Source organism: Sciurus carolinensis, chromosome 2 (genome assembly GCF_902686445.1).
Source record: "Sciurus carolinensis chromosome 2, mSciCar1.2, whole genome shotgun sequence".
Taxonomy (NCBI): Eukaryota; Metazoa; Chordata; class Mammalia; order Rodentia; family Sciuridae; genus Sciurus; species Sciurus carolinensis.
In genome coordinates this window covers 54357757-54372117 of record NC_062214.1, presented here as the reverse complement: position 1 = coordinate 54372117, position 14361 = coordinate 54357757, and the positions used below count along the sequence as shown (strand labels likewise).

Below are 14361 nucleotides of genomic sequence, written 5' to 3'. Positions count from 1 at the left end.
GAGAACTCAGGGTCCTGTGCTACAAAAAAAAAAAAAAAAAAAAAAAAAAAAAAAAAAAAAAAACCCTCATGAGCCACTGCACTGTTGAAAAGTACCTGAGGGTTAAGAAAGTAGTTTTTGAGAAGAATAGAGCTGAATGTTTACTCCATTAAACCTTATTTGGGGCTAGAACCAGCTCTCCCTGTCCTCTCTCTCTGTAAAGAGGTTAAGATGTTAACTTAGGGATTTCTTCCAAGAAACTCAGGGTCCAGTTTTCTCTTCCTCTACCTCAGAGTGGGCCTTTGGATGCTATAAAAAGGAAGCATTTTAGTGTCAGAAAAAAATTTATTAGAAAATCTTCACCCTAAACTGGTGTAACACATTATAAAATAACTACCATACATTAAAATTGGCTATAGGAAATTAAAGGAAAAAAATACAGAATGCCCATTATCACACTTTTATATGACTTGCATTGGGAATCCAAGCCAGAGCACTAAAGCAAGAACAACAAATAAATAAAAGGTACAATAACTTCTGGGCTTGGTGGCATACACCTGCAATCCCAGGCACTTTCGAGTCTAAGACAGGAGGATCACAAGTTTGAGGTCAGCCTTGGCAATTTAGGGAGACCTTGTCTCAAAATAAAAAATGAAAAGGGCTGGGGATGTAGCTCAGTCGTAAAGTGCTCTTGTGTCAATCCCCAGTACCAAAAATGGGGGGAGGGGGGAGAAACATGCAATAACTGAAAAGAAGCAAAACCACTAATAGTCATAATTGATATGACTGTACATATAGAGATCTAAAAGAATCTAAAAGACCTAAAAGAATCTTCAGTTTAATTATTAAAATTCTTTTTTTTTTTTTTTGTACCAGGGATCAAACCCAGGGGTGCTTTACCACTGAGTCACATCGCCAGCCCTTTTCATATTTTATTTTGAGACAGGGTCTTGCTAAGTAACAGGGCCTCACTAAGTTGCTAAGGCTGACTTTGAACTTGTGATAGTCCTCCCTCAGACTCCCAGGCCAACAGGATTACAGGCATGAGCCACCTCATCTGGCTAATTATTTTTTTTCTGACTAATTATTAAAATTCTATAAGTGAGTGTGGATGGCTGAATAATGCCCTGTAGCCTGTGATCCAAAGTCTACATAATAACACTTTGAAGCTGTGAATAAGTTTGGTTATATGATAAAAGCAAATTATTGTCACAGATGGAATTAAGGCTGCTAAACAGCTGATCTTAAAATAGGAAGACTAGATAACACATTTTTTTTCATTTTTTAAATAATACTTTTTCATCACTTCACTTATGCTCATGTTAATTAATTCTCTTCTTCCAAATTTTGGTTGGCAATTTCACGAACCCATTAGTTTCTTCATTAGAGTTCTGAAAAATTCTTACCCAGTCCAAAGTTATTATAAATCTGTATTTGTCAGAATACTCTTCATAGTTTCTGTGAACCTCCTTTATGACACAACACTTTGCAAAACTTACAGAAAGGGAACAGAATAAAGCAATTTATTGTGGCAAGACAGAAAATAGCCATGACTAAAGATCTGATGACCATTCACAAAGGATAAAGAAATTTGTTATTTCTGCAGCACACAATAATTTAACACTACAATTGTGACACAACATATAGCAAGACAGCCAGGAGTGGAACACACACCTGTAATGCCAATTACACAGGAGTCTGAGACAAAAGGATCATCACAAGTTCCAGGTAAGCCTGGGCAACTTAGGAGGACCCTGTCCCAAAATAAACTCAAATAAAAAAAGGCTGAGAATGCAGCTCAGAGATAAGAGTACCCCTGGATTCAGTTCCCAGTACCAAAATTAAAACCAAAAACATATATCAAGACAAATGAAAATTTTAGGACTCTCATACAATTGTGAAACACATATTAATAATGCATTCATACATGCCAGGTGTAGAGGCACATGCCGATATTACCAGCACCTCAGGAGGCTGCAGCAGAAGGATCCCAAGTTCAAGGCCAGTCTCAGCAACTTAGAGACAGGAGGATCACAAGTTTGAGGCCAGCCTCAGTAGCTTAGCAAGAACCTATCTTAAAATATATAAAAAAAAACAAACAAACAAACAAAAAAAACACTAGGGATGTGGTTTGGGGGTTAAGTTCAATCCCCAGTACCAAAGAAATCTAACGTACTCGTACAAATATAAGCCTAACACAAGTCTTTGGTACTTCCAGGGGCCCTCTGGAAATACCAAAGTTAGTTCTAGACCGAAAAGACTTAATTTTAGAATCTGATTTTGGGACAGTTGTCAAGCATAGCAAAGGTATTTAAACATTTATTTAAATAGGATCATTCTGAAATAAAACCAAGGCAAGAAAGAAAAATAGGAAAACTATACTGAATTATGTAGTTGGTCCCCATATAATCATAAGTACCCTTTTAAGTGGGAAAGAAAATCACGTGACAGAACCAGAGATGGCAACTTGAGAAGGATTCAGTCCAGTGTGGTTGGCTCTAATAACAGTGGGAAGGAGACAAGCTTAAGGGATGTGATTAGCCTCCAGAAACTGAAAAGGGAAAGGAAGTGCATTCTCCCCCAGAGTCCTCAGAAAGGAATGCAGCCCTGCCAACACCTCGATTTTAGCCCAGTGAGATGCATTCAGCTTTTGAACTACAGAACAGTAAGATAAATCTGTGTCATTTTAAGCCACTAAGTTTGTGGTAATTTGGTACAGCAGCTATTTATGAAAACTGCTGAATATGAGATCAATACACAAACATTAATTCTATTTTTATACATCAGTAATAAACAGCTAGAAAACTTATTTATAATAACATCAAAATTTAAATACTCCTCAAAACACACAGAACTACATCCATTGAATCTATTCAGAAAGCTGTATATATCATTATTTTTAAAAATTAAGAAAAAAAACAAATGAACTATATTCACAATTGGAAAACAATATTGTGAAGATGTCAATTCTTACCAGGTATGGTGGCACACGCCTGTAATCCTAGTGTCTCAGGAGGCTATAAGGCAAAAGGATAGCAATTTTTGCCCGGCATGGTACAGCACTCCTGTAATCCCAGCAGCTCAGGAGGCTGAGGCAGGATTGTAAGTTTAATGCCAGCCTCAGCAAAATTGAGGCACCAAGCAACTCAGAGAGACCCTGTCTAAATAAAATTCAAAAATAGGGCTGGGGATGTGGCTCAATGGTAAAGTGAGTTCAATTCCCAGTACACTTTAAAAAAAAAAAAAGGATAGAAAGTTTGAGGCCAACCTGGGCAACTTAGCAAGACCCTGTCTCAAAATAAAAATAGAAAAAGGGGTGAGGATGTGGCACAGTGGTAGAGCACCCCTGGATTCAATTCCCAGGACCAGGGTGGGGAAAAAGATGCAGTTCTCCCAAGTTGATATATGACTTTATGTAATTCCAATCAAAATGATAATTTTTTTCCTACAGGAACCATATAGCTAAGTTCAAATTCATACAGAGATACAAAATTTCAAAAAATAGCCAAAAGCAAGATATATAAAGTCTACAGAAAAAGACATTTTAAAAACCATGAGATACTGGGACCCGGGTTGTGGTTCAGTGGTAGAGCGCTTGAAAGGCATGTGTGAGGCCCTGGGTTCTCAGCACCACATAATAAGTGAATAAAATAAAGGTCTATCAACATGTAAAACAATATTAAAAAAAAAAATGGTGAGGTATTGCTGGGCATGGTGGCACATGCCTGTAATCCCAGCAACTCAGGAGGCTGAGGCAGAAGGATTCCAAGTTCAAAGCCAGTCTCAGCAATTTAGTGAGTCCCTAAGCAACTTAGTGAAACCCTAAATAAAAAAAAGGGCTGGGGTTATGGCTCAGTGGTTAAGTGCCCCTGGGTTCAGTCCCTGGTACCAAAAAAACAAAAACAAATGGTGAGGTATTGGTGCAAGAACAGACAAACAGACCAATGGAAGACAATAAAGAACCCAGAAACAAGCCCATAAAGAGCCAACTTGAAGCAAAAGCAGCACTGCTGAGCACTGGGGAAGGATGGTCTTTTCAACAACTGGTGCTTGAGCATAGGATGTCTACATGGGAAAGAAATGAAACTTAATCCTACTCACTCCATGCATATAAATCACTTTGAAGTAAACTGCAGATCTAAATGTAAGGGACAAAATAATAAAAGTTTCTAGAAAATAATAATAAAAAAATAGCTTTATAACCTCCAAGAAATTTCTTAAATAAAATTTTAAAAGCTCTAAGAGACCACCGCCATGCTAGGACTCATGGACTCAGCACATGGTTATGTTCACAGCTGAGATTTATGACAGCATCACTCTAATACACAGCCAGATTAGTAAGGGAAAAACAAAACATCAAGTGCAGTCTGTTGGTTTTCATGTGCAGGCCTCCTATGCACTCTACCTCCTGTGAGAGTGCCCCCTGCTCTTAATGCCAAGGAAGCCTATTAGAGATTCAGAATCTAGGGTTCCTATTGGGGGCTGGTCATACAGGCATGTTCTGTACTTCCATCTACCCATTTTGAAAACAACTTGGCATTATTTAGGAAAATGTACACTTTTTTTTTTTTTTTGTACCAGGGATGATTTAACCCAGGGGTGCTTAACCACTGAGATATATCCCTAGCCCTTTTTTAAAAATTTTGAGACAGGGCTTCACTAAATTGCCCTGGCTGGTCTGAAACTTTCGATCCTCCTACCTCAGTCTCCCAAGTAGCTGTGATTACAAACATGCATCATCATACCCTATCAACAGTTTACATTTAAAACACACTTCCTCCTGGGAGGGGAATGGAGGGAGGTGCTAGAGATTGATTTAATCACCAATTACATAATCAATTATGCCTAGGCAACAAAGCCTACATAAAAACCCAAAACGATGGGGCTCAGAGAGCTTCTGGGTTGGTGAACATGTACACCTGGAGAGGGCATAAAAGCTCCATACCCCTTTCCCACATTCCTTGCCTCTTCCATCTGGTTGTTTGAGTTGTATTCTTTTCTAATAAGCTGTAATCTAGGAAGCAAACTGTTCTCCTTGGAGTTCTATGACCTGTTCTAGCAAATTACTGAAACCCAAATGGGGCTATGAGAATCTCTGATTTGTAGCCAATCTGGACAGAGGTTGTGGGTAATGTAGGGATCCACCACTTCTGATTAAAGTCTGAAGTAGAAGCAAATGGTGCAGGAGGTGCAGTCTGATGGGAATGAGCTCTTAACATTGGGGGGCAGTTTACAGCAACAGAATTGAGTCAAATTGTAGATGGTCGGTGGCTATCTTATGGAGACATGTAGCACCATTGATTAGGTATACAAGCAGGTGTATTGTTGTGGGGAAAAAGTTCACTACTATTCATAACAATGAATCATTATGACAGAAATGAAGTATTATGAGGGTATAGAGGAGAGAGAATATGGGATTTCTCTTTCTCTCTCTCACTCAGAACTAAATCCCCAGTTTTTTAAAAAACTTTGAGGGGCTGGGATTATGGCTCAGCAGTAAAAGCACTCACCTAGCACACGTGAGGCCCTGGATTCAAACCTCAGTACCACATAAAAATAAAGGTATTGGGTCCACCTACAACTAAAAAATAAAAAAAATAAACTTTACTTTGAAACAGGATCTTGTTAAATTACCAAGGTTGGCTTGAACTTATGCTACTCCTGCCTCAGCCTCTGAAATCATCAGAATTACAGGTGTGCCCCAATATACCCAGAACCAGGATATGGGATTTCCCTTACGGTAGTATACACATACAATGGAATATTGTTTGTAGACTGAGATTTGAACCCAGGGCCTCTTGCACACTAGGCAAATACTACGCCACTGAGCTACAGCACTAGCTCTTTTTAAATTGAGAGACAGAATCTTAGTAAGTTGACCAGGCTGGCCTTGAACTTGTGATCCTCCTGCCTCAGCCTCCCAAAATACCTGGGAGGACAAGTGTGTGTCACTATACCTGGTTACAATGGAATATTACACCGCCTTATAAAAATATGTAAATCCTGCAATATGAAACAACACAGATGAACCTCAAAGTCATATTGCTATTTGAAATAAGACAATCACAGGACAAATCCTACATGATTCTATTTTTATGAGGTATCTAATAGTCAAAATCAGAGATGTGAAAAATGCTGTTTCCCAGGTCTGGTATAAGGGGATGGGGGAATGAGAAGCTGCTAATCAACAAGTATGAAGTTTTAGTAATGGAAGATGAGTATACTCTAGAAATCTACAGTACAATATTTTGCCTGTATTATATTGTTCAACTTAAAAAATCTAATTAGAGGGTAGATGTGATGTAGTTACCACAATAAAATTAAAACAAGGAGATTTCAAAAACATCTGACAGTAGTTGGACTATTTCAGATACCTCATATAAGTAGAATCATGCAGTATTTATCCTGTCATTGGCACATTTCAGATAATAATATGACTTTAAGTTTCATCTGTTCTCTTTCATATTGCAGGATTTCTATCTTTTTTAAGGCTTTGTAATATTCCATGGTAGCCAGGTATAGTGGTACACCTGTACTCCCAGCTACTGGGGAGGCTGATACAGGAATGGAAATGTAATGAAATGTTTTACAGCAATAAAAATAAATTAAGATATATTAAAATCATAAAAAATATTTAAAATGAAAAAACTTTTACCTATTCTAGGGAAGACTCTCATAAAACATAACGCTGAGTCAAATAAGAAAGACAGAATACATATGGTTATCACCACATTTATACACTTCAAAACCAGGCAAAATTGAACTATATTATTCATAGATGCATAGATGGAGATGAGCTATGAAGACAAGAAAATTATAAGCACAAAAAGCAGAAGAGTTATCTCCACTGTGAAGTTATGACAGGGAAGAGACTCTTCTGAGGTATTGATCAAGTTCTATTTCTTGATCTCAATGATGGTTACATGTAATTATAATTTTATAATTGGTATTTATATTTACTATTTATACAACTTTTTTTTAGGGGAGGGTTTCTGAAAAACCTGCTAGACAAATTCTCTAAGAGTTATCATACTGTACAACATAAATTTATAATTAGGCTATAATTTATATAACTTTTAAAATTATATATAATAATTTTAACTGTATCTTCTCATAATAAAAATTTAAAAAGAAAAATTATAAACAAATAACAAATAAAGGATTAATGTTAAAAAATATGTGGGCTAGGAGGCTGGGGTTGTGGCTCAGTGGTAGAGTGCTTACCTAGCATATGTGAGGCACTGGGTTCAAGCCTCAGCACTACATATAAATAAATGAATAAAATAAAGGTCTACCAACATCTAAAAAATATTTTTAAAAATATGTGGACTAGAGATGTGGTTCAGTGATAGAGCAACTTGCTTGGCATATGTGAGGCCCTAGGTTCAATCCTCAGCATCACAAAAAATTAAAATTAAAAAATGTAAAGATCATCCAAGTACCCATGAACAAATGATCAAAAAATAAATAAATAAATAAACACATAGTGCACCAGAATTATACAGACACTAAATAGAATTATGGAAAATGTCTGACTTTTCTTAATAGCATGAGGCACCATTTCACACCAAGAAGAGAAGAATTTTGTGATAATTTACAAGATAAATGACAACCTGGAAGACTGAGTAACTATATAGAATATTTAATATTGAAAAAAGGAAAACAATAAATTATGAGTACAGTATGATTATAACTACCTAAGAAAATCTGTATAAAATGGAGAAAGGATTCATGAAAAATGAAAACAGGTAAAGTGACTGAACCTCTGCATTATGACAAATGTTTTCCTGAAATGATACTTAAAATGTTTCAGTAACATAAGAATTTTTAAACAAAGTAAACTCAATAGTTCCTTGTCATTCTAGAGACAATGTAAATACATCATAACTCCAAGAACTTCTATCCAATTTCGACTTGTATTTTTCATTCAGCTAATATTTACCCAGTAACTACTTGTGCCAGGCAGCCCAATAGGCACTGAAGTATAGATGAGCAAGACATAATTACTGCGTTTAGACAAGTGAAGATAGACATGCCAACAAATGATTACAATGCAGTGGGGAAAGTCTGACAATAAAGTCTTAAAAGCATTATGGTTTCTCAGAGGAAGGAAAAACAGAAAAATGGTAGGGAAGCTTTTCAGAGAACACTGAATTGGATCTTAAAAGACAAGTGGAACCTTTCAGACAGGACTGAGTTTGTAGAGAGTAGTCAATGCACTATGTGCACAAAGACTGGCAGAATATGTTGTTACAGACTGCTTCAAAGGCCTAATCTATGCTAAGGAGTTGAGATTTTATCCTACAGGTTATTGAGATCCTCAGGGGCTTTCAGCACTAAGTTTCCACAATTACTTTGCAACTACCATGGCCCTCTTTATTCTATCCCTTCTTCCCTTGAGAAAAATAAATGTTAAAAGATACATACACAAAAGTATGAAACAACAGAATGATATTCATGTACCTCCAACCAAACTTAAGAAATTAAATTCTGCCCTATTCCTCTTTTAAAGGCATAAAACATTTCAGATATATTTAAAATCCCACTCCTTCCCATCCTTATATCCCATAGTTAATACTGACTATTCTTAAGTACATAATTCCCTTGCATATTGTTCTTTTACTACACATCCAACATGAAGGTCTTTGTCTAATTTTCAACTCTTGGTTCCTCATCAGTAAAATAAAGGCAATAACCACCTCTCTGGGTTACTGTTAGGATTATAAATTATATGGATAAGGTGCTATTATGGTGACAGTCATTGAAAGTGACTTAAGAGGGGTAGTGCATACTTGTAATCCCAGCTACTCAGGAGGGTGAGGCAGAAGGATAGCAAGTTCCAGGTCAGGCTCTGCAACTTATCAAGACCCTCTCAAAATAAAATAAAAAGGGCTAGGGAGTGGCTCAGTGGCAGAGGGTTCAAGTCCCAGTACTACCATCCTCCCTCAAAAAGACTCAAGACCTAGAAATCTCATTTCCTTCAAGTAAACTATAAGCAACTTTCTGACAGTATAGCAGACCATCTAACAAAATGTTTATTCAGCTGAATCTGTTCTCCAGAGTTCTGCCTGCACCCTTTGTCTTCTTATCTCTCACTCAGTCTCTCCCATTCCTGCCCCTTAATCTAGACTGTAGCACAGGAGTGCTATTTATCTACGTTGGTGGCATCAGGAGCTGCCAGATGCCTACTCCATCTCATACCAACATTTAAAGTTCTGATTTAAAGGCAGAGGGATGTGGAAGAAAACCTGATGATGTGTGAGATTCTTTGGAATCAGATTTCTATCATTTATGAGACCATCTCTTTGTGCCTTAATACTCCATGTCTAAAAGGAAGACAATTTTCCCTACTTCTGGGCAATAACAGAAACCTTACCATGTTCCAGGAACTCTTTGAAGCATTTATTGCATATATTAAAGCATTTAATCTTAATAAAACTTCAGGAAGAAGATCATTTTTCCCCTGTGACAATCGGAAACCAAGTTTAAGTAACCTGTGAATACAGATGGCGTGTCAAGAGCCAGGATACAAACTCTGGCAATCTGATGCAGCCTTTTCTTAAACCACATCACTTTGCTAGAGTGCTGTGAAGCTACAATTGCACGGTAATGGGGGCGAGACACATGGCACACTGTAGACACTCAAAAAGAGCAAAGCGTTTTAATTTCCTCTCGGGATGGAAATGCGGGCAGAGCCTGGATCACCCCGCGGCTATTCTGTGCAATTATTGTGTTAGCACTGGAGTACATGGACAACAACAGGATGGGTGGTAGACCCGGCTCTGCCACCGATGCCCAGAGGGACCTGGCAAGGTTCGCCCGTTCCCCGGGCCTCGGTTTCGGGAGGCCTGGGAGGGCCTAGGAGAACAACAGAGGAACCGGTTAGGCCTCTAGCTCTGAGCCGGGCCGTCAGGAGAGGAACTGGGTTCAGGAGAGCAGTAATTTCACAGGCGGCACAAGGAACTCACCCCTCAAGCAGGATCCAAACCCCGAACCAGAATCCAAACTCCGCGCGCAGAAACCACGGCCTCCGCGCCGGGTGCCAGCTCACTGCGCGCCACAAGCCGGAAGGCTCTGATTGGCTGCGTCCTGAGGCACTTGACCAATAACATTGCCACTGGTATTTATTCCCGCCCCCTAGGGCTGCTAGGCGGGGTTGACCCCGTATGGTGCCTGAAGAGGCCCGAGTTTTCAAAGCCCAATCAGTCCGAAAAGGAAAGTCAGGTGACAGTAGTTAAATCCGGGGCCTCCGGACCTGGTTGTCGGGGGTCTATGTTTTTTTTGTGTATTTCTTAAGTGTTGGTGAAGGTTTTTCATGGAACAAGCATCTGGGTTCGGACTGTGGCAGGGTTGAAAATCTTGGCGTTATGTGAGCGTAGTGGCGCAGGCCTGGAATCCCAGGACTCCGAAGGCTGCAGCAAGAGGGTCACAAGTTTGAGGCCAGACTCAGCAAGGGCCTTAAAAACTTAGTGAGACCCTGCCTCAAAATAAAAAATGAAAAGGGCTGGTGGTATGACTCAGTGCTTAAGCGATCCTTGATTTAATACCCGGTACAGAAAGAAAGAAGAAAAGAATCACAGGCCTTAGACAGAAGCTGAGATGTCTGTTCCCACAGGTCAGGCCAAGCTTCTGTCCACATCTTTTGGTTTTGATCATCTGCCTCTGTTAGGCTTTGACAGTCATTCCTCTTTGTCCCCTTTAATAACACTGGCCCCCTGTCCCACATGTACTCTGCATGAGCAACTGTAGCTTGCCATTGTCAGGAAAATGGGGTTTGAAACAAATGCTTCAAGGTACGTGTGCAGTACCTGAGTTCACATGAAGCTTCACTTCCTGCTGATTGTTGCCACCCCAGAGTGTGGGCCCTGTGATGCCAGATCTTATTTCTTTTTTCTTCCTTTTCTTCTTCCCAGCCTGCCTTCCTTCCTTCTCATAAGAAAAACTGAAGGAATGTACATAGCCATCCATTATAGGAAACACTATGGAGGTTTCTAAAGAATATAGAACGATCATATGAAACTGGTTTATGTATATAGTAGAATATTAGCCCTTAAAAAAAAAAAAAAAAAAACAAGATCTTGCCATGTAATACAATATGGATGAGCCCGGAGACCATTATGCTAAGATAAACAGGCCAGACACAGAAAAATATTGCATGATCGTATATGTGAAATATAAAAACTAAAATACCCCAAATATACAGACATAGAGAAAACACTGGTGGAGTCCAGAGATGTAGGTCAGAGGATTCAAAGTAGCATATATGTAGGATGAACTCATACATCTAGAACTCTAATGTACAACGTGAGCACTATAGGTAATAAAAATATTCCATATATTGCATTCATGCTTAGTAGTTTTTTAGCTGTTCTTACCACAGAAAGAAAAAGGAAGGTTAACTGAAGTGGTGGATGTGTTTTTTTTCCTTCACTATAATAATCTTGTTACTATCTGTATATATACCCAAACATATGTGTTATGCCTTAAATATATACAGTGAAATTTATTTTTTAAAAAACTGAAAATGTGGGCTGGGGTTGTAACTCAGTGGTAAAGTGCTTGCCTAGCATGCGTGAGGCACTGGATTCAATTCTCAGCACCACATATAAATAAATAAAGGTCCAATACAACTAAAAAATATTTAAAAAATTTTTTAAAATACTGAAAAATCTGCTGAGTATGATGGCACATGCCTGTAATCCCAGTTGTTTGGGAGGCTGGGGCAAAATGATCACTAAACCAACCTCAACAATTTAGAGAGGCCCTAAGCAACTTAGTAAGACCCTGCCTCAAAAAAAATTTTTAAAAGGGTGGGGGATGTGGCTCAGTGGTCATACGCCCCTGGGTTCAGTCCCTAGTATGAAACAAAACAAAACAAAACCTGAAAATCCTTTCAAGTACTCAAGAGGTTGAGGCAGGAGGATTGCAAGTTTGAGAACAGACTGGGCAACTTAGACCTGTCTATCTCAAGAGAAAAAGTTCTGGGGATATAACTCAATGATAGAGCACTTGACTAGCATATGTGAGATCCTGTTTTCAATTCCCAGTACCACAAAAACAAACAAACAACAACAACAACAAAAAAAAAACACAAGTATGTTTCTGCTTTGTTAGAGACTTTTCCTATGTGAAATCTACCAGCTTTTTTTTTTTTTTTTTTTTTTTTTTGTGGTACTGGGGATTGAACTCAGGGCCTTGTGCTTGCAAGGCAAGCACTCTACCAGCTGAGCTATCTCCCCAGCCCTACCACTGTGGTTTTTTCTTGCCTTTTTTTTTTTTTTTTCCTAGTCAAGCATTCTACCACTGAGCCACATCCCCAGCCCTTTTATTTTATTTTACTTTATTTTTTAGGCTGTCATCAAACTTTCAATCCTCCTGCTTCCAGCCTCCCAAGTAGTTGGAATTATAGGCATGTGCCATTGCACTTAGCTAAAATAAGCATATTGTAATAGCAAAATAGCCAAGTAAGAAGCAGAATATAGACAAGGTGAAGTATGAAAAATCAACAAAAAGAATAAAAACTCAGCCAGGTGCAAAACTCCCAAATACTCAGGAGGGTAAGGTAAAATGATCATAAATGTGGCAGGGCAAGGTGGCACCTACCTGTAATCCCAGTGATTTGAGTTGCTGAGGCAGGAGGATTGCAAGTGTGAGGTCAACCTGGGCAGCTTAGTGAGACCCTGCATCAAAATAAAAAAATAAAAATAGTTGGGGGCTGAGGTTGTGGCTCAGTGGTAGAGTACTCGCCTAGCATGTGTGAGGCCCTGGGTTCAATCCTCAGCACCACATATAAATAAAATAAAGTATTGTTTCCACCTACAACTAAACTAAATATTTTTTTAAAAAAAGAGCTGGGGGTGTAGTTCACTAGTAGAGTACCCCTGGGTTCAATCCTTAATACTGGAAAAAAAATGTCTAAAGATAAATTAATAAATTAATGCAGGGGTGCATGCCTGTAATCCCAGCAACTCAGGAGGCTGAAGCAGAAGGACTGTGAGTTCAAAGCCAGCCTTAGCAACTTCACAAGGCCCTAAGTGATTTAGTGAGACCCTTTCTCAAAAAATAAAAAGGGCTGGATATGTGGTTCAGTGGTTAAGTGCCCCTGGGTTCAATCCCTAGTACCAAAAAAATAAAAAATAAAAAATAAATTAAAAGATAAGTTAATGCCTGCATCAAGACAGAGTCTCATTTAGAGGTTTATTTGTCAGACTGGAATTTTGAAAGAACTGTTTGAAGACACTGTTATGTCTCTCAGTTAAACTGGCTATTTGGGACCTATTAGGGACATAAAAATTCTATTGAATGTCTTTTCCAAGAACCCAACATTGTAAATTTTGAAAAGAGAAACAAATATCTTGGTTCCTCTCAGTAATGTCAGTAACTCCAAAGGGAACAAGGAGTGTTTTGTCAAGGACTTGTACTGTGGTCTCAACATGTGCAGAGATTTCTGATTTACAAGAATGTAAGACAAGAGTTCCCAGTGTCCTTTACCTTGAAGGAGACAGTTTTAAGGTAATGGTCCAATAGTTTATAATAAATGTGAAATGGGATCATTTGCTGATCAAAGCATCTCATATTAAGAGAACTACTAGAAGTTTGGCCAAGTGTGTTGATGCTTTGGTCTTGTTCTTTTTCTGGGACATCCTGGTTAAGAGATGGGAAGCAGCAGCATTCCACTGAGCTCCACCACATGTGATGCCTGGCAGTGTGATTCATATTGTCTATGACTTCACACTGCTGTTCAGTCATTAATCCCAAGGAGGCTTCCAGGTAGCCAAGGGATCTGCAGGGGGCTCTGTTTCTCCAGCAGCATGATATCTGGCTAGGGACTAAGGAGAGAAGAAGCCATATATTTCTTAGGTGGAATATAATACTACAGGGCCCAGGTTGGGCTCCATCTAGTCTTTTTTTTTTTTTTTTAACAGACTGCATTTTGATTCATTGTGCACACATGGGTTACAACTTTTCATTTCTGTGGTTGCACACAATAGTACCTTGCTTTTGTTGAGGCTGGCTTTGAACTCTTTTTTTTTTTTTAATTCATTGTACACAAATGGGGTACAACTTTTCATTTCTCTGGTTGTACACGAAGTAGAGTCACATTGTGATCATACATGTACATAGGGTAATAATGTTTGTCTCATTCCATTATTTTTCCTTCCTCCAACTCCCTCCCACCTCTCATTTCCCTCTACACAATCCATCCTTCCTCCATTCTCTTACCCCCCCACCCTGTTATGTATCATCATCCACTTATCAGAGAAAACATTAGGCCTTTAGTTTTTGGAGATTGGCTTATCTCACTTAGCATGATATTCTCCAATTCCATCCATTTACCTGCAAATGCCATAATTTTATTCTTCTTTATGGTTGAATAATATT

General features: G+C 38.6%; 1 protein-coding gene and 1 non-coding gene across 5 annotated transcripts in view; both read right to left on the bottom strand.

Moving 5' to 3' along the window:
- Nucleotides 1-9992, bottom strand: part of Blm (BLM RecQ like helicase) — a 105542-nt gene extending 95550 nt beyond the window's left edge. For 3 of the 4 annotated variants that reach the window (XM_047542444.1, XM_047542446.1, XM_047542447.1), the window contains exon 1: nt 9948-9992. The gene's annotated coding sequence lies outside the window, so the exon portion shown is untranslated. The remainder of the gene's footprint in view (nt 1-9947) is intronic. The other variant, XM_047542445.1, reaches the window with a different exon arrangement.
- Nucleotides 6964-7014, bottom strand: LOC124978426 (U7 small nuclear RNA). Its single transcript, XR_007107447.1, has one exon. It is a non-coding gene; the product is annotated as a U7 small nuclear RNA (small nuclear RNA).
- Nucleotides 9993-14361: the final 4369 nt, after the last annotated feature.